The 23,002-nt window shown below is 39.2% G+C and overlaps 1 long non-coding RNA gene across 1 annotated transcript; it reads right to left on the reverse strand.

Moving 5' to 3' along the window:
* Window positions 1-11,298: 11,298 nt before the first annotated feature.
* On the reverse strand, window positions 11,299-14,546 carry LOC123572332 (uncharacterized). The gene is made up of 3 exons (XR_006696829.3): window positions 14,409-14,546; window positions 13,890-13,944; window positions 11,299-11,423 (listed from the first exon to the last, which is right to left on the reverse strand). It is a non-coding gene; the product is annotated as an uncharacterized lncRNA (long non-coding RNA).
* Between the last annotated feature and the right edge of the window lie 8,456 nt (window positions 14,547-23,002).

Consider the following 23,002-nt stretch of genomic DNA (forward strand, 5'->3'; position numbering starts at 1 on the left):
TGGAACCACAGAGCTGCAGCAATCACCATAGAAAGCAGTGTAGTGACAATACAATTTGAAATCCATTTGATAGGCAAACTATATCAAGTGAAATTTCTCAGGGTGAATGAGTTTAAAACTCGTTATCTGTAGAGCAGCCTATCCCTCGATACCACTTTATTTATTCAGATGGAGATTGTAGAATATGGGTAAACATTACAGCTCCAGCCTCATCATGCTTTGCAGATAAATCCAATACAGTATTTGTTCTCTATGCCTTTGCATAAGGTTCTTTTCCACTGTAGAAGGAGAGGATAGAAAGTGAGGAGAATGAAGAAAGGGGATATCTTTAAAAGACACTGTGCAAGGAACTGTGAAATAGCAAGATGTGTTTACCATGCAGGCTGTATCAATACTAGAAGGCACTCTGTCATTTAATGTTCCCTCTTCAGAGTTTTAAAGAGCTGAGACGTGCTCTAACCTCTTCAAACAGCATACCAGATGGTAAGATTCATTGTGTCTAAAGGCAGGCACCAGTTAGCCAAAACACTCAGCAAGGTAACTTCACCAGGTAAAAATTCTATAATACGTATTTGTTTTTATGGTTGAATTTTCACATTTTCTTTTTTCTCCCATTGGGAACCCTAGTTCAACCTAATGAAGTGAAGTGTCTAAAATGGAACCAAGGGATAAAATGTTTCCATGAAAGTACAGTGAAAATAATTCTTCAAAGAATTATGGATAGAGAAGGTTGGAAACATTTTCTGCAGAGGGGATGAAAATTGGAATACAAAATGTAAGCGTTCAATATAAAAATTTCACCACACCTCTGATGAGTGGTCTGCAGATATTTTTTTTCACTTACTGAAAGGCACAGGTGTATTCAGACTAGACAAAGCACTCTGTCTTGCTAAATGTCTTAACTCTTCTTTTTGTCTATTTCATTGTTTACTCATGGAAAGTTTGCTATTTTAGGTAGGAGGGAGAATATTGTGATCACAAGGGCCTCTTTGTTCCCCTACAAGAAGAATGTTTTGGTGAGTTCACTGATTTGCAGGTGAAATACTCGTGTATGGAATTTCTTCAAATGAACAGCATATTTGTTGAATGTGCCACATGCACTTAGTGTTATAGCATAAGAGTCAGGCGTGAGATATTGGTGTGGGATTTGGAGCATGTCACTTAGTCTCTCCATGGAGGTTTTTTCTTTTATGTATAAAATAAGAAATTTAGATTAGGTAATCTGGAACCCATTCAATGTTCTATGATTTGAATCTTTATTAAGGACCTTGGAATGGTACATAATATTTTTAGGGTAAGAGATCTCAGACAATATGAACTGGTCTTTATCAGGCACTTGCATATGACTTTTAATCCTCTAAGGATTAAAAGCAACTCTCTAAGCAACCTTACGAGGTTACTAGCACAGCAATCCTATAAGGTAGTTAGTATCACTTTAAAATTTAATTTGAGATAATAAACAAGCTTATAAAGATTAAATAAAATTCTCAAGATTTCACAGTTATGAAATGGAAGAGGTTGATCAAATCCAGGTCTATCTGATCACAAAGATAAGTTTTTAACCACTGGGCTGTATTACCACCCCTTAGAGAATGTGGTCAATCCCATGTCCTCATTTTTACATCTGTAACTGGCAGCCAAATGAGGTCAAGTAACTTGCTCAAGGTCACAGAGTAAGAAGTGACAGAGTCAGAATCTGAATCCAGGTTTGTTTTCCTCCAAGTCAATATATATTACCTTACGCCACATGGCCTGTTTTCTGAAGCTACAAAATGGTACATAAGCCAAGCAGGAGGGTAGTATTTCCTAGGAGTCTAATGATCAGATTTAATAAACAGAAGTTCATATGACTAGAGAGATCTTAACTGAAGTCCAGGGTAGGTTGATTTTCAAAACACAAAAGCAAAAACAAACAAACAAAAAGAGAAAATAAAACAGACTTAACGAGAACTGAAGATTAAATTAAAAAGGCTTAAATGCTACCTTTCCATCAACTTGCAATCAAAATGGCATCCAAATTCCCATTATTTCCTGTCCCTAAGAATAGTCTAGATCCAAAAATGTTCTGAGTTCACTATCTTTGGAGAGCCTCTCTAGTTTACATTAACCTTACTGCCAACAGGAGTCATAGAGTAGCAATTTAAACGGACCACCTTGGTTTCCTGTAGAAGTCTCATCATTCATAGACACATGAGCATCTTTTGTAATGGTGAACAGCTTGATGCCTAAAACTTTATCAGTTTTAAGCTGTCATAAGAAAAGCAGCAGTTCCTTTGCACAGAGAGAATATGTACATATATTTTGTCCCATCAAATATGACTTGAAAAGTCCTCCTCCAATTTGCTTTGAGAAAAAAAAAAATAGCCTTAAAGCTGAGATTAAGAAGGGAAAAACTTCCGTTAAAAGGGAATATTTTTCAAAAACTTGCAAGTGACTGCAAAGCCAGTTAACACAGAAAACCTTGTCACCTTAAGTATGCCATTTGTTATCACACATGCCGGAATACATCTATTCATCTTCTTTTAATTGCTTAGCTGCGCTAGAAATACAAAGCAGCTCACTGAAGCAGAGACTGTGAAAGAATATTTTGTCATGGAAACTTTGAAAACATTTCAAAGCAGGAGCTCTTCTCTGGTTAAATGAAACCTTCTAGCTGTTTCTTGGGCATTGTGTTTGGCTGGTAAGAGTCTAGAATAGGAGGTCTTCTCTCTGTGTGCTTTTGCTTATATCTTCTTATGCTCACGGATGGCTGAGAAAATTCCTGCAATTTTCCAAGTAGAGTTTAGAAGAGTAGTAGGTTATTCTTTCTTCCTCTTCTTTTGCAAAATGACAAGTGAGATGTTCCCTGAGTAAGTATGAATCTTGGGGCATTTTTGAACTTGTCCTTCCTCTGAAGAATTTTGCTGAAAGCTGTTTTACAAAAATTAATTGCGAGGCCATTAGCCTGAGACAGACGCTGTCTCAGACAGAACCTTGAGTACCTACATTAGTAAAATGAAACCCAACTCAAAGTGAAGGGCCACAGCCCAGGAGAGCAAAACAAGCTTAACCAATCAGAAACTGCCAGAAACCTCTAACTAGGGACTTTCCACTTTAACTAATCAAATATTTTCTCTGTATTGCTTGCCAGAACATCTTATAAAATTTTCCCTTCACAGCACCTCTGTGGAGCCCTGAATTGCTAGTGATCTGGCACAGGTGGATTTATGAATCACTGTCTGCTCAAATAAGCTCTTTAAAAATTTAAAGTGCCTAAGTTTATCTCTTAATGAAGTAAATACCGCACACGTATTTATGCTTTTTAATATTGTTTATTGAGCACTTACTATGTGTTTTACAATCCAAGTACTTTATGTTATGTCACTGACTCTTTATAGCAACTCTATAACATATTAATAGATTGTCTCAATTTCACTGATTACAGAATTGGCAGCTTAGTAACTAATGAGTAACAACACCAGCCCCTAAAACCTGGGGTCTTTCCACTACAGCACACTGACTGACATTGCTGTTGTTCAGACACAGCACTCCGTACCTAGAAAAGGATGGAGAGCTAGAAAGTGGTTTTCTTTATCAAGTTGTTCCCATTCATCAATATCTACCAAGATATATGGAAGAGTTATTTTCTAGGTCTTCCACGAAGGGCTGCTGACACTTGGGAATTCAAAATAATTATTCCAGAGGGAAATGTGGGCATGGAAACTTTTTAAAAACTGAATTTTCCCGATCTAATCTCAGCTTCCTCATACAGTACATTATTTCTTAAAAATCGCCAGAAATGCACCTGCAATTATATCTACTGGGTTTTCCTTTCCCAGGCCCATTCTTGTTTAAGGAGGTTTTTTTTTTTTTTTTTCCATTTTATAAAAGAAAAGCATACCTTCCACCTATACCTTCTCTCCTTATGGTATATTATCTCAGGGGATAATTTGAAATGTTGCTTGAGACACAATTCTCATTAAGAAATAAATATTCAGGCTAGGTGCAGTGGCTCACACCTGTAATCCCAGTATTTTGGGAGGCCAAGGTGGGGGAGGATCCTTCAAGGTCAAGAGTTCAAGACCAGCCTGGGATATATACCAAGACACCCCCCCTCCAACAACAACAACAAAAAAGCCAGGCATGGTAGCACACACCTATAGTCCCAGCTACTTGGGAGACTAAGATGGGAGGATCACTAGAGCCCAGAAGTGCATCATTGTACTGAAACCTGAGCAATAGAACGAGGCCCCTGTCTCAAAAAAAAAAAAAAAAAAACTTCCAATAGATTTTCAATATTTTGCAATAATGTAATATGTTTACTTTGGTTCTATAAATTCTTAATTAACAAAAGTGTCATTGCTACTTAGAGCCTTATCAAATTTTTTTAAAATTTTAATTTATGAACATATTGTGATAGGAGAGAAGTATGATAGGATGATCAATAAGACACTGTCAGACAAAAAAAAATGTACTTCATTAGGATAAAATGAAGTGAGAGAAGTGAGAAAAAAGAACATAAGAACAATGTTAAATGACTGACTCTTAAAAAAGAGTTTGTTCTTGTAATTTTAATGGATAGTGGTGGATATCAAATCACTGTCATATTAGATTCCCACTGCATACATTTAAATATGACTAACATAATAGTTTTATTTTAAAAGAAATATGGCTTTCAGGCAAGTTTAGGGCCTCAAAAAATGCCATAATGATTTGCTATTCTTAACAGAGATGAGCGCAGGAAATAGGATGAGTACTAAAGGCCAATATTCAGAACTAATGAATGCACGTAGGTTAGTATAATTTCCTCTCCTCTAATCCCATTATATTCTTTTCATGAAAAATGCTTTCATATTATACCATTTCCTCTTCTGGTTAATATCTTTGTCATGTGGGAAGATATCAGCCTTTCAATGATTTAGTTATTTAAACTTTTTTGATAATCTCTGTCCTTTGATCGACCCTTCCACTTCACCTCTTCTCCAGTCACAAGAACTGAGTACAAGAATTGTCAGCAAATCAAGTTACAGAGTGTTGGAAAGGTTATTGTGCCAGGAACTGCTATTATCTTTCTGACAAAAATTATAACAAGCACAGGAAAAGGTGCAACTAGAATTCATTAATAACCTACCACTCAGAAATAGAGGATACCATGGTGCAGATTTTTGAAACAATATAAATGGTTGATACTCAAAGAAATGCCATAATTCATGTTCAGAATTGATTTTCCTTACCTTTTTGCTGAGACTGTCGATAAATGAAATGGCTATTAAATTTGGCAACAGTGGAGTAATATGATGCATGTCAACTAAGAAATTGGAAGATGTTTCATCATTCACCACCATTACAAATACTTGCCTGAATGATCAACATAATGCAGCACATAAGACCTTGGGGTTCAGTTCAACAAAGGCACCTGTCAGTCCTGGAAGATTTTTGTGATAGCATGTTCTCACCAGCATACTTCACCTAAAGCATGAGCGGAAATACACACACGCTACAATGAGAGAAGATAACACATTTCACTTTTGGCAGGTCTATAAATTTAGACTTTATGAAAAAATATTATTAAGTTGGAAATGATTTCAAATTCAAATCAGCATTTCTTGTAAAATAAAGATTCATATTTTATGACAACAAAAATAATTTTAGCCAACATTTATTGAGTGCTATCCACCATGAAGTGTACATGCTTTACATATTGGATTATTCAGGCATCATGACAACACTTTGAAGTAGATGCTTCTATTATCTTCATTTCAAACACAAGAAACCCAGGATTTAAAAAGTTAAATAGGCCGGGCACAGTGGCTCATGCCTGTAATCCCAGCACTTTGGGAGGCCAACGCGGGCAGATCATGAGATCAGGAGTTCGAGACCAGCCTGACCAACATGGTGAAACAGTGTCTCTACTAAAAATACAAAAATTAGCCGGGTGTAGTGCTGGGCACCTGTAATCCCAGCTACTCAGAAGGCTGGGGCAGGAGAATCACTTGAACCCAGGATGCAGAGGTTGCAGAGAGTTGAGATTACGCCATTGCACTCCAGCCTGGGTAACCAAGCGAGACTCCATTTTAAAAAAAAAGAAAAAAAATTAAATAAATTGTCTAACGCCATTTGTCGAATAAGGTAGAGAGGTCCAACTCCAACCCAGGACTGAAAGCCCTCAATCTAAAACTGCTCTTTCCAATAGGGTGGCAATAGCACTTGAAATGTGGTCAGTCAAAATGGAAATGTACTGTATGTGTAAAATGCACACGATATTTCAAAGACTTAGAATGTAAAAAAAAGTTACCTATCTCAAGAATAATTTTTTGTTTCAGAGATGGAATCTTGCTCTGTTGCTCAGCCTGGAGTACAGTGGCACAATCAGGATTGCAGCCTCAAATTCCTGGGCTCAAGTTATCCTCCCACTTCAGCCTCCTGAGTAGCTGAGACTACAGGCATGCACCATCATGCCCAGCTAATTTGTTTTTATTTTCAGTAGACACAATGTCTTGCTATGTTGCCCAGGCTGGCCTTGAACTCCTGGCCTCGAACTCCTGGCCTCAAGCAGTTCTCCCACCTTGGCCTCCCAAAGTGTGATTACAGAAGTGAGCCACGATGCCTGGCCTGAAGAATAATTTTTAAATGATTACATGTTGAAATGACAATATTCTGGCTATGTTGGGTTAAATTTAAAATGTTATTACAATTAATTTCATGTTTTCATTGTTTCTCTTTTCAATGTGGCCACTAAAAAAATTGTAAATGTATGTGATTAATGTATGTAATTCACAATATATTTCTATCATACAGTGCTGATGTAAACCATTGGGTATAATGCCATCTTTATATGTACATAAGGATGGATGTGTTGATGGATGGATGTATATTTTAGTATAGAATAATATTAAAATATAAAAGGATGTAAAAATAATAACAGTGGTGTGTTAGTCTGCTTGGACTACCATAACAAAATACCATAGACTGGGTGGTTTAAAAAACAGAAATTTATTTTCACAGTTCCAAAGGCTAGAAGTTCAAGGTCAAGGTGCCAGCATGATCACCTTTCTGTCTTGTAGATGGCCACCTTCTTTGTGTGTCCCCACATGGAAGAGATAGCCAATGAGCTCTGGTTTGTCTCTCCCTGTTTTCATAAGGGCACAAATCCTATTGGATTGGGGTCCTTATGACCTTGTTTAACCTTGTTTACCTCCCAAAGGCCCCTTTTCAAATACTATCACTGTATTAGTCCATTTTCATGCTGCTGATAAAGACATACCCATTTAGGCAATTTACAAAAGAAAGAGGTTTAATTGGACTTTCAGTTCCACATGGCTAGGGAGCCTCACAATCATGTTGGAAGACAAAGAGGAGCAAATCATGTCTTACGTGGATGGCAGCAAGCAAAGAGAGAGAAAGCTTGTGCAGGGAAACTCTCATTTTTAGAGCCTTCAGAGCTCATGAGACTTATTCACTATCACAAGAACAATATGGGAAAGACCCACGCCTGTGATTCAATTACCTCCCACTGTTTCCTCCCATGATACATGGGAGTTGTGGAAGTTACAATTAGAGATAAGATTTGGGTGGGGACACAGCCAAACCATATCATTCCACCCCTGGCCCCTTCCAAATCTCATGTCCTCACATTTCAAATCCAATTATGCCTTTCCAACATTCCCCCAAAGTCATAACTCATTTCAGCATTAACTCAAAAGTCCACCATCTCAGACAAAGCAAGTCCCTTCAGTCTATGAGTCTGTAAAATCAAAAGCAAATTAGTTACTTCCTAGATACAATGGGGGTACAGGCATTGGGTAAATACAGCCATTCCAAATGGGAGAAATCGGCTAAAACAAAGGGGCTACAAGCCCCATGCAAGTCTGAAATCCTGTGGGGCAGTCAAATCTTAAAGCTTCAAAATGATCTCCTTTAACTCTATGTCTCGCATCCAGGCTTTGAAGGGTACAGACTCCCTCCCAGCTGCTTTTACAGGCTAGCATAGAGTGTCTGTGGCTTTTCTGGGCAAACGGTGTAAGCTGTTGGTGGATCTAAAATTCTGGGCTCTGGAGGACAGTGATGGCCCTCTTCTCACAGCTCCACTAGGTGGTGTCTCAGTAGAGACTCTGTGTGGGGACTCCAACTCCACATTTCCCTTTTGCATTGCCTTCATAGGGGTTCTCCACGAGGGCCCTGCCCCTGCAGCAAACTTCTGCCTGGGCATCCAGGCATTTCTATACATCCTCTGAAATCTAAGTGGAGGTTCCCAAACTTCAATTCTTGACTTCTATGCACCAGCAAGCTCAACACCACATGGAAGCTGCCAAGGCTGGGTGCTTGTACCCTCTGAAGCAACAGTCTGTGCCGTACCTTGGCCCCATTTAGTCCTGGCTGGAGCAACTGGGATGCAGGACACCTAGTCCCTAGACTGCATACAGCAAGGCACCTGGGCCTGGCCCACAAAACCACTTTTTCCTCCTCAGCCTCTGGGTCTGTGATGAGAGGGACTGCTGTGAAGACTTCTGACATACCCTGGAGACATTTTCCCCTTTGTCTTGGGGATTAACATTGGGCTCCTCATTACTTATGCAAATTTCTGCAGCCACCTTGAATTTCTCCTCAGAAAATGGGATTTTCTTTTCTATCACATTGTCAGGCTGCAAGTTTTCTGAACTTTTATTCTCCCCTTCCCTTTTAAAACTGAATGCCTTTAACAGCACCCAAGTGGTGACCCAAGTCACCTCTAGAATGCCTTGCTGCTTAGAAATTTCTTCTTCCAGATACCCTAAATTATCTATCTCAAGTTCAAAGTTCCACAAATCTCTAGGATGGGGGCAAAATGCTGCTAAAACATAACAAGAGTCACCTTTGCTCCAGTTCCCAATAAGTTCCTCATCTCCATCTGAAGCCATCTCAAGCTGGACTTCGTGGTCCATATCGCTATCAGCATTTTGGGCAAAGTCATTCAACAAGTCTCTAGGAAGTTCCAAACTTTCCCACATTTTCCTGTCTTCTTCTGAGCCCTCCAAACTGTTCCACCCCTGTCTGTTGCCCAGTTCCAAAGTAGTTTTCACATTTTTGGGTATCTACAGCAGCACCCCACTCTACTGGTACCAATTTACTGTGTTAATTCATTTTCACGCTGCTGATACAGACATACCTGAGACTGGGCAATTTACAAAAGAAAGACATTTAATGGACTTACAGTTCCACATGGCTGGGGAGGCCTCACAATCATAGTGGAAGGCAAGGAGGAAAAAGTCATGTCTTACATGGATGGTAGCAGGCAAAGAGAGAGAGAGCTTATACAGGAAAACTCCCATTTTTAAAGCCATCAGATCTCATGAGACTTATTCACTATCACAAGAACAGCATGGGAAAGACCTGCCCCCATGATTCAAGTACCTCCCATTAGTTTCCTCCCATGACACATGGGAATTGTGGGAGTTACAATTCAATATGAGATTTGGGTGGGGACCCAGCCAAACCATATTAATAATATTAGGGGCTAGGGCTTCAACATATGAATTTTGGAGAACACTATTCAGTCCATAAAAAATAATTATCTGTGGATAGTTGAATTACAGGTCATTTGTATTTTTCTCTTTATTTTGTTCTGTCCTGATAATTGTATGTATTTCTTGTTTAATCATAAAACACACACGTAGGCCAGGCGTGGTGGCTCATGCTTATAATCCCAGCACTTTGGGAGGCTAAGGTGGGAGAATCACTTGAGCCGAGGAGTTCGAGACCAGCCTGAGCAATACATGGAGAAACCCTATTTCTACAAAAAATTAGCTGGATGTGGTTATGCATGCCTCCCAGCTGCCCAATAGGCTGAGGTGGGAGGATTGCTTGAGCCCAGGAGGTCGAGGCTTCAGTGAGCCATGATAGCTCCATTGCACGCCACCCTGGGTGACAAAGCAAGACCCCGTCTCAAAAAAAGGAAAAAAGAAAACACACCTATATTTCCATTACAGTGCTATTGTGACAAAAGCCTTATGGTCATTCTTCAGGATTCTTCTTTATGTTATAATTTTATAATAAAGATTAAAATGTTCATCAACATTAGGCATTTATTTCTTATGTGGTATCATTTGCTTCAGTGAGCACTTTCATGATTTGTAACTTCCAAATGGTGAGTTGTCTCTAATGTTTAAGAGACTCTAGCAGGACCAGACCACCCAGGGTAATGTAGCTGGGTGCTCAGAGGTTCTCCCTTTGCCCCAGGAAGAAGCTCCTGCTCTTTTGCCTGTGATTCTAGTGGCTCTGGAAGCATGAAGAAACAAGAAGAATGGCTCAAGTGTAGGATATGCTAAGGACTCCAAGCAGAAAGTTCAATGCCAATGCATGAGCAGACACAAGAATTGACCTTGCTTATCCGTCACATATTTCAAACATTCATCTCTTTGTAGATAAATAAGGGATATTAAAAATACACAAAGATATACATTTATATGTATATAACTATAATATATTATTCTTTATATGAAACCTGATGAAATTTTCAGGCTCATTTAACTAGTTGTCAAATGACCAGGAAACCAGCCGGGAGATACAGACCAAGATATTTTTGGATAATAGGATGCTAAATGGGAAAGACAGATTAGTTACAAGCATTTGATTCTCAACAGATTTCATGTCTCCCTCTCTACCCCCATTCCAATAACCATATCTGCTAGCTATGAATAATGGGTCTTAAGTTCTCTTGGACTATTATGATAGCTGCAGTAGCAACCTTTTAACATAGTGCTTGCTCATTCAACTCCTATTATAATTTTCAGTGAAGTAAAATATCACAAAGTCATTCAAATTCATAGACAAAAGATATATCTATAGTGACAAAGTAAAGTATAGGATAAAATTCATTATCCTGATAAATTGATGAACATGGACAGTCGCTCTGAATAATTTGAGCCAAAGGAAGTTTTTCCTCTCAATGGTTGGATATTTTTGGCCTGATTTATCCACATAATTGCCTCAGCTCTTCATTTCATTTTGCCCATGTCAACACAACAAAGTCTCTGTACTTGATTTTGAAAGCTTCAGTATTTCATGTCACGTTAGCAAGTGAGACGCACATAGCAAATTCTGGATGGGGTTCTTGTGACAAATGACTTCTATGGTTTGCACGTGTCTCCTCAATGACAGCTGCTGGGAAGAAACATCACCTCCCAGCTGCACAACTTGATCCTTCTCTCCCTTGTGAATTAGGAGGAATTGAATGTTTGGCTGTAAAGTGGCACTTCGCACTCCTCTCATTGAATATCACAATTGTGCCCGCACGAAAGGAAACAAAAAACCTCATCATTGGCAACTGATGGGAGAAAAAATAGTCCTCTCATTACAGAGATAATAAGCAGGATGTTCCCCTGCAGCCTTTCTTCTTAATTCTCCTTATTGTATTTTATTAAATGATGCAGTTTGAAATTAAGGTTCTGGCAACCTTTGTGCACACTCTGCATAAACAAGCAAAACAGAAACACAGTTAAAAGAGCAAGTATGAGCCCCTCCCAAAAGCCATCTGCTTTCTTCTTGTTATGAAACTTCAATTCATCAGCAAAACTCTAAAGAAAATATTTATAGCAGAAATGTAAGCTGCATTCTGAAGCTGCTTGGAGGCAGGGTCAGTGGAACATTAGAAAACTCAGTTAGGCTGTGTCACTTAGTAACCAGTCTAGAACTGGTCATTTAACCTGCCTCATTCACTCCTTCAACCTTTTGTGCACTTGTCTACTCATCTGACAGAATTTATTCAAGACCCTCAATGTGCCAGGACCTGTGGTAGGTGTTTTCACATCATTAAATGAAGATAATGGTTATACCAGCCATGTGTACCTCTCCAGGTTACTGAAAGCATTGCTGTAAAATATAAAACAAAAACATCTGTGTTTATTTTCCACCAATAAGCCACTAGAACAAAGTACACATTCATTTAGTTACATATGCAAAAAGTATAAACATGATTATAACTTAAGGGGAAATTTTATTTTATATATGTACTGTCATAGATTTTTTTGCTAATTTTCACCTTGGTTCATCTGATAAAATATATTCCTATTTCTATTCTTACTCATTGTTCTTCTCTGTGGAGGGGAACCAGTGAACCATGCACTATAGATTTTTTTAAAGCCATTAGGCAGTCACGCTATGTAAACATACAAATAAATATACCATACCTAAGCAATAATACCAACATATACTCCAAGTTTGCTAAGCAAAATGTCATCTTGAACTTCCTTTCCATTTGCCCCACAATTTGTACTTCTCCAATACTCACAACCACAGACCAAAGTGAAATCAAACAGGAACCGGGAGATTTCGTGTGAACAAAAAAGATAATTTCATTGTTTAGCAAGTGAATTGAAATGGGAAATTTGTTTTCACAGCATATTCTAGCCTATCCTAACAAATTCAGAATTTTTATCAGTGATAAGAGGCCATCACAAAGAAACCTAAAATGTGTAGCAATGACTTAGCAATTAGGCAGAGGGCAGTGAAAAATCCAATGTTGGAGGCTGGAAAAAATGGCAATTCGTTTTAAGCAGTAGGAAATCATTTGGCAAAAATTAAAATCCTGTGGTAATTTGGGAGGCAGACCATGCGGCTTCTGAGCCCAATGACTTAGGGAAACAATATTGAAAGTGAACGTTGGCTGTATTTGGCAGAGGACTGCAATAATGACATAAGCTCAGGAAAACCCTGGCTGACTTGCAAACTGAAATGAAAGGGATAAAAATCGTTCAGAAATTTTGAAGTTTGCAAGTTGGAAAAGTGACTACTTCTAGACTTTAAACAGTAAGACTTGGCATCTCAAAAGACTGCCACAAAATCACAGTGAAATGTCCCCATTGGATGAAATGACTTAGGACGAGGATCAGATTAAGTGTATAAACAGATTAAGTGTGTGAACGTTCTACCTATTAGTCAGACATCTTCAACACAGCCCCCATATAGAAGAGAGAGAAATGCACAGAAGCGAGAAAGCAACGAAACAAAGCAGATTTTAGAATTATGCCTAGAAAAGAACTTTAGGTGTGGTTACTACCACATGAAAGTTATTTAAAGCAAATAGATCAGAAGCCTACTGTGTGTTTGAGGGAATTGCATTGTTAAATAAATCATGAGGCTGGACTAAAAAAAGCCACTGACATTTTGAGACTTATAACCCTTAAGCTGCCAATGTTCCGTGGGAAAGAAGTTTACTGAGAAAACTGTGCAGCCCGCAAGGAGGACATATTCCCCCTCACCCACTTCAGAGGTGGTGGAAGAGAGTAACGGAAAAGAAGGAATATCTTGGAGGGCACAGCTTTCAGCCATAGAGGACAATGGATAAAAGAATGCCTCTCGAGGACCAGAACCAAGGCCTAACTAAGGAACACTTACTACCATCCCCTGCATAAGGGAACTTTCACCATGTCTGACCAGTGAGATGTTATCATTGTTGTGTGTCTCTAATCATCCCGTTTCAAATAGGAATGTATACCATGGTTACTCTGTTCCTTTCCACCACTCTATATGCGGTGGTATAGACAGTAGAGGACAACGATATATTCTTTCTTTCAGTTCATAGGTCACCTGATCAAGAAGAGCCTCATGCAGACATGACAGAGAGGCCCATGAATCCCATTAAGCTTGATGTAGTGACTAGATTGGACATCAGGATGTCTCCCCTGAGGCTGGATTAAGATGTCTTATGTGGGTGAAGAAAAAAGTAATTGAAAATTTGCTGATTAGAAGGGCAGATGCTGGCAGAGATTGTAAGTGCCTACCAAATATTCACGTTTTTCTAATTTTCCAAGCCCCCATGCACCTATCTGAGTGGGATCATGCGACCAGATGAGGCCAGCAGAAAGTAAGTGCAAAGGACATGTAACTTCCACCTCAATCTTGCCCTGCTCTTTGTCTTCCTCTGCTCTACTCACCTTGGAGACTATGTGATCCAGATGGCATAGCTACAAAATAGAGCTTCATCAGATTCTGCATGAGAGAGAAATACTTATTATTTATACAAAGTCATTAGGATCTGAGGGTTTATTTATTATCCCAGCATAGCTGAAGTTAGATTAATATTTATATTGTGCAATAAAAGCCCCATCCTCATTCTCCCTACAAAAGTTTTATCAGGGTCTATGCTGATCACTAAATTTTGTGGTGTGAATAAATGGAGAAGGATAGGTTTGAAAAGATCCCATAAATGTCTAGGTTGAAGTGAGCTGAAGCTGAAAATGTTAAGGTATTATGTGCAAACACAGACATTTTGCAATGAAGAGCAGCTGATATGTAGGTTATGTTTAACTACCTATCTCTGGGCTCTTAGTGCCCCTCTCTCTGGATATAGGAAGAAGATTTCAAAACAATTGCAATGGGACATCATAGCTTCACCCTCAGCCAGAGTTCGAACACATCCAGGTATGTGTTACATAATGATATGGCAAACTTACAGCAGTGCATTTATTGGGAGTATAAGAGCCTCCTGAGAAAGAGCCCATCCTCAGGAAGGAAACAGTTGAGCATAACAAAAGTTGACCCAACAACAAAGCCTTTATTATTGAATGAGAGAAGTAGTTCTGGGCATAATGTGGCATCTTCGTTCATTTCTTTCCCTGGCCCAGGGTCCTGGAGAAACAAAGAACCATAAGTAAAACCTAAAATGTATTTAATGTAAACTTCCTTAAGACATTAGGCATATTGACATAGCTTTAGTAACCGTGTAACAGAGAATAGCAAAAAATGAGGAGCAAGGCATTTCTGCAATTTCACTACCCTCTTTTCAAGAAAAGCCTTGGCGTCTTGAAGCACTTGTTGTTGATTCCCTAGTGCAAAGCAGAAAAAGGTAGAAGCAACAGCTGCCACCAATAGGGTATCAACATGCCCAATTGAATCAACAGCACCCAGCAGAAGTGGCAGTAGGACCCTGTGGGTGCTATTTGGCAAGTAAGACTTTTCATGAATACTTAGGAAATATTTCCTAAGGACCCTGAAAAATAGTCACAGTCAGGGAGAGAGAGAGAGAGAATTTTACTGGGTACTGAATTATTAGGTGAACAAGTGGACCTTACATATCAGTTAACTTTTATCATATGAAAACCCCTGAAACTTATGGGTTTATTACAAGGAACATTTCTTATTTCTCATAAGTCTGGGTAGATTGGGCAGCTCTGGTAATCTAGGCTGGGCTTGGATTATCTCATCTGCGCTCACTCATGTGTCTGTGATCAGCTAACAGACCAGCTTGAGGTTTGCTGAATGAGGTAGCCTTGACTGAAATGACACAGTTTTCTTCTACATGTCTCATTACTCCAGCAAATTAATTCAGGCTTGTCCTGTCAGTGGAGACAGGGGTCAGAGAAACAGCAAAAGAGCAAGACTTCTGGAGGCCTAAACTTGGACCTGGACCACCATTACTTGCATCCCATTCCATAGGCCAAAGCAAGTAACAAGGCCACCCAGATTCAAATGTAGACTCCACCTCCGTGGGAAAAGCTGCATAGTCAATTGCATGGGAGGCAGATTCTAAGAGGGCAATGCCTGGGGCCTTGTTACGTTCAATCTACCATACCTGGTATTTTTACTTTTATTGCAATACTGTTCGTGTGGGATAAACTTGGTTACCTTCTCCATAAGTTTCCTAGAACTCTAGAGCTGTAAGGATCTTAGTGATCATGCTCTACTTCAACCTTCTAATTTCAGAGATAGAGAATTTGAGGCCCAAAGTGGTTAAGCAATTTGATTAATGGCTTATAAATGAAGGAGGACTACAAATTTCTTTGATTCAGCTTAGAGTTCTTTCCACCACACTTTACCTCTCTTCCAAGGATACTCTTTGGACAGAACAAAATTTGATTTTGTACTCCATATTTTGTCCACATTTGCTACAAAATGATTATCTAGAAACTCATCAACTATAGCCAACCAAGCCCGTTGGCCTTTCAGCTATGGTTTCCTCATTAGGCCCTGCCCTGCTCTACTTTGAACTCTCTTCGGCCGTGAGCAAGCTGCCCATGAGCATGTTTCCTGGCAGTGAACTTCCATAATCCTAATTATCTGCCCTGCCATGAGACTGTTTCTCTCTCTAAACCAAGTTGCCCCAGAAGGTGTCAGCATTTGCCCAGTGATGTCTCATCTAGAGATAACTGCCCCACACATAGTTGCTAATAATTTTAATCTTGCAATTTTCCCTCCCTATTTTGTATCAATAGCCAAATTCTGCCTTCTTCAATTGTATTTTTTCTCCTATATTACAAGCTGTATTACAAACCAGAAAACTGAAAGTGTGGTATCTATTTCCTACCTCAAAAGATATAAACCCATGTTAACTGACAAGGTATTAAAACAGCTATTCCTCATGTTTTTAACCCGAGTGAGAGTGTTAGAGGAAGAGAGAAGGTACAACCTCCTGACAACACAATCTTGATCCTAAGAAGCTGCAACTTGAACATCAGGTACCATCACTCTCTTGGGGGCAAGCATATGTTCAAGTGACTTGTGAGCAGTGAGCCCTGCTTTCCATACAAACAGCATGACAATAGGACGAAAAGCTTCAGACTTTTAGCCATTTTTATGATTCATCTCTGTTTTTATGGGCATCCCAGCATAGTCCACCTCATTAGCCATTATAGAGATTTTAATTCTTGAGTTAATCCTGTGTTCATTCAGTAGAATGAATATTAATATCTTTCTAATGTAATTTTTAATTAAATATAGCATCACCATTATTATACCCAAAAGATCTAAATAGAGTTTGAAAGAGAAGACAGACACTATCACAATAAAAATCAGCAAATTCTGCTCACATCCTTTTCAAAAGGCTGATCACCTATGAAGTAATGAGAATAAATTGTGAGATAATGTAGGACAGATCTAATTAAGATAATGAGCTACGATTATGGACATGATTTTCCAGGGTTAAAGATCTTAACAAAAGGCAATCTATGGATATATTTTAAATATCCTCCTTGGTCTACTTACTTATATTAGCTATGCCTCTTAAAAAAAGGAAAATATTCATCAAAAGTAATGACCCTGAGTCTGCTGCAACTGCAGGGTTTTAACTATTTTGCTATCACTGATGCATTTAATACTTTGACATGCTCTTTTTGGGGGGATATTTGCCTGGAACAGATTTTTTTTTTCCATCATAGCATTCAAGGGGAAACAGATATTAGGATCAATGCTCTCCCTGTACCTTGAAAGCTATATTATAAAGATATTTTGATTTGACTAGTACAGATTTGGACGGATATTTCTGGAAGAAACTAATTAGACTGGCTTCAATAGCAGTGGCAGGCAAGACAACCAGGGGAAAGGAGCAATTAAGTTTTGTAGGTATGCCTGGGTGCCATCTCTGCTCCCTGTCCAAAGAGACAACTCAAGGGAGAGAAAAAGCCCAGAAATAAGAATGCTTAATCCTTGGTCAACATTATTAATAAGCAGAAATAAATATTTCCTGAGAATTGTTGAACTGCTGCAGGAGAGACTGGAAGGATCTCCTGGCCGTATTACTTGATAGAGATTCAACATCGCTCTTTGAAAAGTAAGGCACATTGACCGACACCCACTAAAGCCAATTAGTAAAAGGAACTGCCATCCAAGGGGCAACAGTTCTCCCCATGTCCTGTGCTCTATCTACAGTGACCCTCAAGGGGAATATTTAAATCTCATTAGCAATACTTGTGCCACAGTGGATCCCAGGCTCAGAGTCAGCCCCACTGGTATGCTGTTCACAGTTGCTATTATGTGCATCAAGTAGCATCTTACCGTGGGTCTGTTTCAGACCATGGGGCATGCTCAGCTCATTACCAGCATGGAAATTGTAGCTCCTATGCTGTGCATGACTGCAGCAGCAGTAGACTTCTGGGGTCCATTAACTCCCCATCTCCAGGACCCTTTAGTGACAGCCTGTGTGGCTACCTCAAGTGGCTCTTCACTGAAATCTTGAGAGTCTAAAAATCTTTGAAAACAGTGGGCAAAACAAAAGGATGAAAAACAAAATGATGTATTTGAAAGCAAAGAAGTTGTTGATTCCTTGTTCCCTGGATTTTTATTAGCTTTTGCTTTGCAATCCTTTTCTCTATTATATATCCTCTCCCTCCCATCCCCTCATCTCTCTCTCAATCTCTCCACACCCTGCCTGTGTGATATCTCAGAAAGCATATTGCCAATAAGTCAGAAGACTTCTATTTCTAGTACTGGCACCAACTCTTACTAGATGTGTAGGTCTAAGCAAGTCACTTAACCTCTCTGATCCTCCATTTCCTTAACTCTGAAATCTGTCATCTTGTAGGATTGATGTGAGATCATGAAATTTAAGGACATTGAAAATGATAAGCCTTCACTCTATATTCTCTATAACATAGCACTGTCAACAACATGTTCCCACTGCCAATATGTTCCATGGCAGATAAATTTGAGAAGCAAAGCCACTAGATGGAATGCTAATAACCAGTGACTGATATCTCGAAGAAGTAAAATTATTATTTTCAGATTTGCCTTATCTCAAATGCAATTCTTAGGATGCTGGTGAGAGATCTGAGGATCTAAGAAGAGGCTTGAACACAGGAACTGCAATGAGAAGTAATGGCGACATCTTTTCCAAGGACCTATATCTATCAAACACATTTTAATAATGTTACTCATTCTTCTTACTTTAACACTTTCACATATCCTATTAATTTTCTTACTCTGTCCTCTCAGGATCCAATATGATACAGAACAAAGAGTATTGTGGACTTTGTAGGCAGAAAGATCTGGCTATGCCACTTAGCAAGTTATTCAACTGTCCAAGCTTCAGATTTTTCATCTGTAAAATGGACTCACAGATATGGTCATATCTACTTTAAATTAAAAGTACTTGGTACACGAGTGTTATGCTCCAGCTGTGGGGGATTATTAGCAATGCAGTAAACAGGACCCTCTAGGGACAAAACTCCAAAGCGCTATAATTGGGACCCTCTCACCTCTCTGTCCAGACTTATTCTTCCTGACAGTTGGCATTCCCTTATTCTAACCCCCTAATTTGGGTGGTGTCATGCACCCCTGGCTGTCTAGTTGCCACTATCCAGTAATTGCAGCTTCTCCCATATCCCAAAACTAGTTCCTCCCACTTCCTCCAAATTTAAGATGAACTCAGCTATTTATTACTCTATTTAACATGAGGTTGAGAGTGACTGGCACTCCACTAACTCCCACAAGCTATTTTTCTTTTAAATTACACATCCATTGTAGTGCTGGGGTAGAGGGGTGACACTAGCCACACAGTAGAAGGGAGGAAAGCTGCCCATTCTCCTGGGCTTTGTATACAGGAGATAACCATTTTCCAGAGAGGTACTTGCCAGTCAATCTGGATGAATATCCCTCTGCCTGTAAGGTCAATGCCAAGTTGAGCCTCCCTCTATCCATATTCTACACTATCATCTGTCAACCAAGCTATCATCCAGGACCACAAATGTAGCATGCCCAAAACTCAAATGATTATCTTCCCAAACCTGTATTCCCTATCCTAGTGATAAACTGCTGGTGACTCAAGCCTGAAATTTGGTAGTTATCTTGACACCTTTCTCTACCACACCTCTGTCCTAGTTCAAATCCTGGTTTCTGGCAATGACTTCCCAATTAGTCATTGTTCCCTTAGTTTTTCTTCAATCAGCTCTCAATGAGGCAGAGAGAATGGTCTTTCCAAAGAGCAAATTGAATAATTTTACGCTTCTGTTTAGAGCCCTTATATTTGTCCCTCTGGCCTATAGGACAACATCTAAATTCTGAGCCTGTGACCCTCAGCCTTTTGAGTCCTGTGCATTTTCTCCAGTCCCCTCACCGGTTTTCCCAGCATCGCACCTGTACTCTGATCTGTTAAACATCTCCAGGTCTTGGCGTATGCTTGCTACTCAGAAGGCCTTTTCTCCCCTCTCAGCTTAGAGAACTCCTGCTCAGCCTTAGGGATTTAGCTCAAGAGATACCTCTCTCTGGGCTCTACCTGTGCCTTCCCCACCACTCACCTCCACCCTACTCCTTCCCCATCCCGTATACCCCTATTTTGTACAAATCTGTTTTATCATGACCAACATAGTGTGGTTACAATTATTTGCTAACATATTTGTCTTCTCAACTCATTATGGAAAATTTAAAGACGAGAACTCTGCCTTGACCATCTCTGTGTCCCCAGTGACTGTCATATCATGATTGACCATAGTTGTCCCTCCAAGCCTCTTGCTCCCTCTTCTAGTCATATATATTAGGACATCCTTCAGGCAACTTTGTGGGGACTTAGTGGCAATGGAAGAAAGCCTGCTTGGGTATTCAACTTTTACTTTGCCCAACACTAGTTGGAGAAATAAAAAGAAACAGTTGGAAGACAGTGGGAAGTAATGGAAATACTAGTTAGTTGTCTGAGTGTGTGAGGTAGTGGTTTATAATCCTAGAAAGCATTGGTACTTATATGGGTCTCGGGGTTGTTGATTCCCTATTTTCTTTACAGGGCCACCCTTAGTGCCTAAGTGTCCAAGCCTTGTCTTCCTCTCCAAATGGAGTATATTTAATCATGTGTTACAAGAAGCATTCTGTCTGTATACATTACAGGAGCTATAAATTTTGAAAATCTGGTTTCAGTTAAAATGAATTTATCCCAGTGTATTGCCTCAAGATGTCTCAATATCACATGACAGTAATACCTGTCATATTTTGGCATTACATACAATGTTATTCCAAAGAAACTTTAATTTGGCATTTTAACCATGGTTTTGTGCATTATTCACATTTCTCTGACGTTTGAATCTCAGGGTTCTATATCAGTGCTTTGTTCTTGATTTAATTGCTATCCAAAGCACTTTAATGTAAGAATCATGTCTCTCTTTGTGCGATTGACATCCGTTGTCTTCCCTGTTGAAAAACTTTATTTGGTACTATTCTACAAAAGGTAATAGCAAACAAAAGGTACATTGAGGATTTATTCAATTTATATTGAAATATCAAACTGATAGCATAAAATGTGGTTGTAAAATATTTATTTTTCAAACCCACACAATTTGTAAACTCTCTCAAACCAACTAGAAATATAAATTCATCCTGTTTCTCTTACTTCCGTTATTTATGTGTGTTTACCACCACATAAAACAGAGGTGGTTTTCTTGGCCATAGAGTATAATATATAAGATCAATTTAATTCAAGGTTTTGCCCATTTAATTAAATAATAATTTCTGTTGGGGGTATGGGAAGGAGATACTTTCACAAATACGTGCATGAGTGATTTGTTTGTCTGAGGCTTTTGTGGATGTTGCTGCTGTTGTTACTTATTCCATCTCATATCTCATAGCTGAATTTTATTCAAAATGCTCTCATAGCCTGAAAGGATCTTTCTGCATTCTGGATATACTATTCTATACTATATTGATAACTATTTATTAAAGGTTTATTTACAACATTTAGATGCAAAGGATAGGTTCTAGTCCTAGTAGGATGAGTCCTAGTAGGATGAACTAACTATATTTAGCTTGAATCTCCATGAATAATGTTAGTTATGACCATTCAACCAGATATTTTTGCGGTGTGGGATTAGTGATAACCTAAATCGGACTCTTTCTAACTTTATAACAGATGTTCATTGCAAATGTCTATTTTCCTTAAAATTCTGCCTCTAATAACACTGCAAAATACCCCTACATAGGAAGTGCACACATAGTCAAAAGCCATGTTTCCTTAATAGCTAAAGAAGAACATACGAAGTCTTGGACTCTTAGAAAAGAAAGAGAAAGGCTGACTCTCCAGTGCTCAGGTGTCCCTGAATCAACTAAAGCTGGATGATTGCTGGATCAACAGACTCCCAGAGGCCTTCAGCCATTTTCATGTGAAAATTTGAATTGATTGCTGATCCTTCAGCTCTTGAAAGATGGGTTTTATCTCTTTTTTTTTTTTGGTAGAAAAAAAATTTTTAAAGAGGCAATGCTTCCTTGTGGAATAGAGTATTTTTCAAACACGGAGATTAGACTATTTTTCAAAAGTGGAAGGCAAGGGGAGGAACAAAATTTTTTTTTTTTTTTTTTTTTTTTTGATACGGAGTCTCGCTCTGTCCTCCAGGCTGGAGTGCAGTGGCATGATCTCGGCTCACTGCAAGCTCTGCCTCCTGGGTTCACGCCATTCTCCTGCCTCAGCCTCCCGAGTAGCTGGGACTACAGGCACCCACCACCACGCCCGTGTTAGCCAGGATGGTCTGTCTCCTGACCTCGTGATCCGCCCGCCTCGGCCTCCCACAGTGCTGGGTTACAGGCATGAGCCACCGCGCCCAGCCAGGGAGGAGCAACATTTTAAGAGACTCAGCGATGGTCTATGACTGGATTCAGTCCTCCCTAAGGTGTGCTGCTTAGCATAAGGTTTTATATCATGTTTTCAGATGGAATCTCATCAGAATGCATACTATACATGGAAAACCCAGCCCAGAATTATGATAGCTAAAACTCCATTATGATAAATACCATATAATAAATACCATTTCAAGTTAAGTCCCCATACAGCAGAATTATTTCTGTGTGCTAGCTACAGTCTTTCACCACATAATGACATTTTGGTCCACAACAGACCACACATGCAATAGTGGTCCCATAAGATTACAATACAGTATTTTGACTGTACTTTCTTTGTTTAGATATGTTTAGATACACAAACACTACTGTGTTACAATTGCCTACAGTATTGAGTACAGTAACATGCTATATGGGTTAGGAGCCTAGGAGCAATAGGCTATCCCATATGGCCTAGATGTATAGTATGTTATACCATCTAGGTTTGCATAAATATACTTTATGATGCTCACATAATGACAAAAATGCCTAATAATGAATGTCTCAGAACATATCCCCATTGTTAAAAGGACACATGACTGTATTTGTAGATATGACTTAGCAAATGCTATGAAATAAATAAGTCTACTCAGCAAATGATTTCAACCAGGTGCAGTGGCTTGTGCCTACAATCCCAATAATTTGGAAGGCCAAGGTGGGAGAATTGCTTGAGTCCAGGAGTTTGAGACCAGCCTGGGCAACATGC

The sequence above is a fragment of the Macaca fascicularis genome, chromosome 3, assembly GCF_037993035.2.
Source record: "Macaca fascicularis isolate 582-1 chromosome 3, T2T-MFA8v1.1".
Classification (NCBI taxonomy): domain Eukaryota; kingdom Metazoa; phylum Chordata; class Mammalia; order Primates; family Cercopithecidae; genus Macaca; species Macaca fascicularis.